Here is a 5,000-nt window from a genome sequence, read left to right as displayed (position 1 = left end):
ATTCTGCTCATTAGTTTTGCATCATCTGCAAATAATGTGAAAGTGTCTGTGTGTGTGTGTGTGTGTGTGTGTGTGTGTGTGTGTGTGTGTGTGTGTGTGTGTGTGTGTGCGTGCGTGCGGGCGTGCAGACGCAGGTATGGTAATGAACACTCTCCACAGCACTAGGTGCACAGGACCCGACACTAATTAGCGTTCTTTACCCCGTGTATGGCTCCAGATTGCCCCAATACTGACACAATTTCACCCGAATTGTATACAGATTGGTCGCGCAGGACCGCGATCTGCTCCGACGCGCGAGGAATGCTCCCCCTGCGGCAACCTAATCTGCTTTTATCTTGGCTAACTTTCGTCCGTGTGTACTGAACGTGTCACACTAACTCTGTGTGTTGGGAAGCGGCATATATATATATATATATATATATATATATATATATATATATATATATATATATATATATATATATATATATATATATATATATATATATATATATGACAATGTCAGACCACGGAGGAAAAATGAAACAAGAAATTTCCTTAAGTACTTTCGTATATTAAATACATCTTCAGAAGGTCATTTTACAGATCGAGTGATGGGTATAAATAGGCAGGAAGGAGTGGTGAAGTAAGGTGAGGTACAATACTTGGACAAGTATTGTACCTCACCTTACTTCACCACTCCTTCCTGCCTATTTATACCCATCACTCGATCTGTAAAATGACCTTCTGAAGATGTATTTAATATACGAAAGTACTTAAGGAAATTTCCTGTTTCATTTTTCCTCCGTGGTCTGACATTGTCACATTCTTAATCACGTGTTTATTTTCGTGATATACACACATATATATATATATATATATATATATATATATATATATATATATATATATATATATATATATATATATATATACAAAACAATAAATGAATTCTCCGCAACACCTCCTCCTGTTTCTTGCGTCTGAGATTATTTTCTAATGTGTTCGAAGGGTTTATTTGAATACAGTCATCATGTAACTATTCCTATTGGTTGATCGTTTCACGGCCCGTTAGTCTTGTATTTCATTGATTTCTTGATAGCTCAACAAATAGCCAATAGCGTTTCCCCCTCCCCCCCTCCCTCCTCAGTCGTTGATTGGCTTTGCGACAACCAATAGGAGACTGTTTGACCCCCCCAATAAAGAAGGATCGTGCATCCGTGCTCACCCGCTGACATGCGTTGAATTTGAATTGGTTTTTGCTTAAACCAGAAGCCTCTGAAACGAGGCAATCGTCCTGAGTATTGCTCATTAGACCTCCAGATAGCTTAATAACTCTGGTGCTTTTACTGTCGCTAAAGCACCCTAAAAATTTGGACGCTGTGGTCAAAGGCGTGACACATGAGTATTGAGGAGTCTCGCTGCTGCTGCTGCTGCCCAACCCTTCCAGTTCTTCTGTTGTTGGTTTTTCTACGTCAAATAACGTAGCGTCCAGTAACGTAGCGTCCAGTACCGTTGCGTCCAGTAACGTAGCGTCCAGTAACGTAGCGTCCAGTAACGCAGCGTCCAGTAACGCAGCGTCCAGTAACGTAGCGTCCAGTAACGCAGCGTCCAGTAACGCAGCGTCCAGTAACGCAGCGTCCAGTAACGTAGCGTCCAGTAACGTAGCGTCCAGTAACGTAGCGTCCAGTAACGCAGCGTCCAGTAACGCAGCGTCCAGTAACGCAGCGTTCTATAGTAATAATAATAATAATAATAATAATAATGTTTATTTAGGGACAAGTACATACAAAATGGGATAGAAGAAGAATGTTGTACTCGTATGTAAGCAAGTATATGTATGCCTGAAGCCACACATACACATTACGGGGCTCACCATAGCCGGTGCTACATGGACATTTCGTTCCGAGTAGCTAAATCTAAAACAACTACATCAACTAATACACACATCGTTCCTCCCATGACAATAACACACCGTCCAACACCTCCACCGCTCCTGTGCCAGGTAAGTTCACTACGGGCTCTCCATAGCCCGTGCTACTTGGAACTTGTTCCGAGTAGCTGAATCTATAACAACGACAACGACAGACCGTCCATCAACGCAGCAGCCAATAACGCAGCTAATAACGGAAGCTAAATGACAACGAACTGGGTTAATATCGACAAACAGTGCACAACGGTTTCCGTCAACAGCTGTCTTCATGAACTTTCCTCAAGGGTAAAAAAGTGAACATTAAATCAAGAAAGGTAAGAAAAAGCCATCAATAAACGAGTCCCGCAATATATGTAGGAAGTTGTGTGCCTCAGACACATACAATATTGTGAGCTGAATACAAACAAAATACATATTTAATGATACATATTTCATAGTCTGAAAAGAAATGTCGCCACGTAAAAGAACAAATTTCCTTTTAAAGTTGTAAACGTGCAAAGGAATATTCAATCACTTTCACACACACACAATGCTGCCGTTCTCAAGGGCTGTTGTATATATATATATGTCGTACCTAGTAGCCAGAACTCACTTCTCAGCCTACTATTCAAGGCCCGATTTGCCTAGTAAGCCAAGTTTTCCTGAATTAATATATTTACTATAATTTTTTTCTTATGAAATGATAAAGCAACCCTTTTCTCTATGTATGAGGTCAATTTTATTTTATTGGAGTTACAATTAACGTATATATATGACCGAACCTAACCAACCCTACCTAACCTAACCTAACCTATATTTATAGGTAAGGTTAGGTTAGGTAGCCAAAAAAAGCTAGGTTAGGTTAGGTTAGGTAGGTTAGGTAGACGAAAAAACATTAATTCATGAAAACTTGGCTTATTAGGCAAATCGGGCCTTGAATAGTAGGCTGAGAAGTGCGTTCTGGCTATTAGGTACGACATATATATATATATATATATATATATATATATATATATATATATATATATATATATATATATATATATATATATATATATATATATATATAATATGTAGTTATAATTGTATATCTTTATAATAATTATAATCTTTAGTTATAGTGTTTTAATAAACGATAATATTATCGTTTAAGTTATCCGAGACAGAAGATATCGTACTTTACGTCGATTGCATCAATTGTTCGATATCTGACATCAATTGCATCAATAGTTCGATATCTTACATCACATCAATCACATATTGCCATGTCTTCATGAATTTAGGCCTTTGTACCTGATGACCGACGCATTATAATGGTAGTTTAGGATACATATTTATTATCGCGTGTGTTTCTCTCACCTCCAGCACCAGTTGCGGATGGGCCAGGGCAGCGGGCGGAGGTTCTCCCCTCTGAGGCTACCCCTTGGGGCCTCCAAGTCGTCCTGGAGGAGGTGCTCGTGGAGGTGTACCACCGTTGTCTTCGTATGCGTCACCCTCTGCCTCGCCGCCACCACCACCTTCTTCGCCAGTGAGTACTGGGCGTCCACGGGCAGAGCTCCTCGAGTCCTCTTCACGTGGACGGGGGGAGCTTAGAGAATAGGAGGAGGTAGGGGGGTAACTTAAGTATTCTTAGATCTAGTATGGCACATATGTGTACTATGTTGACGAGACCACACGCTAGAAGGTGAAGGGACGACGACGTTTCGGTCTGTCCTGGACCATTCTCAAGTCGATTGTGAGAATCGAGACTCGAATCGCAATCGAGTTGTGAATGGTCCAGGACGGATCGAAACGTCGTCGTCCCTTTACTTTCTAGTGTATGGTTTGGTCAACATATTTCTGCCACGTTATTGTGACTCCTCGTCTGCATATGTGTCTCAGATAGCGTGTATTTAGGCCTAGGAAGGGTTATCTTGAGGGTTATCTTGATATGATTTCAGGGTTTAGCGTCCCCGCGGCCCGGTCCTCGACCAGGCCTCATTTTTGTTACATATCCCCCCAGGAAGCAGCCCGTAGCAGCTGTCTAACTCCCAGATACCTATTTACTGCTAGGTGAATAGAAATCATCTCAAGATAACCTCAAGATTGGAGCGACGAGAGAGAGAGAGAGAGAGAGAGAGAGACAGACAGACAGACAGACAGACAGACAGACAGAAAGACAGAGAGACGCCAGGAACAACAGATTAGCATTAATAGATATGAAGTGAAAATGAAGCAGACTACGCATATCTGAGTTCGAAAGCTGAGAGCCAAGAGATGACGCAACAGTGTGTTAAGCACACCCTCAACCAACACCACCAAGGTTGACAGGTGGAGGACAAAACCCCCCGTCAACCATCACCACCAAGGTTGACAGGTGGAGGACAAAACCCCCCGTCAACCATCACCATGAAGGTTGACAGGTGGAGGACAAAACCCCCCGTCAACCATCACCACCAAGGTTGACAGGTGGAGGACAAAACCCCCCGTCAACCATCACCACCAAGGTTGACAGGTGGAGGACAAAACCCCCCGTCAACCATCACCACCAAGGTTGACAGGTGGAGGACAAAACCCCCCGTCAACCATCACCATGAAGGTTGACAGGTGGAGGACAAAACCCCCCGTCAACCATCACCATGAAGGTTGACAGGTGGAGGACAAAACCCCCCGTCAACCATCACCATGAAGGTTGACAGGTGGAGGACAAAACCCCCCGTCAACCATCACCATGAAGGTTGACAGGTGGAGGACAAAACCCCCCGTCAACCATCACCATGAAGGTTGACAGGTGGAGGACAAAACCCCCCGTCAACCATCACCATGAAGGTTGACAGGTGGAGGACAAAACCCCTCGTCAACCATCACCATGAAGGTTGACAGGTGGAGGACAAAACCCCCCGTCAACCAACACCACCAAGGTTGACAGGTGGAGGACAAAACCCCCCGTCAACCATCACCATGAAGGTTGACAGGTGGAGGACAAAACCCCCCGTCAACCATCACCATGAAGGTTGACAGGTGGAGGACAAAACCCCCCGTCAACCATCACCATGAAGGTTGACAGGTGGAGGACAAAACCCCCCGTCAACCATCACCATGAAGGTTGACAGGTGGAGGACAAAACCCC

This window comes from Procambarus clarkii, chromosome 81 (assembly GCF_040958095.1).
Source record: "Procambarus clarkii isolate CNS0578487 chromosome 81, FALCON_Pclarkii_2.0, whole genome shotgun sequence".
Lineage (NCBI taxonomy): Eukaryota > Metazoa > Arthropoda > Malacostraca > Decapoda > Cambaridae > Procambarus > Procambarus clarkii.
The sequence above is the reverse complement of the archived record's forward strand: the minus strand, read 5'-3'. Positions refer to the sequence as shown.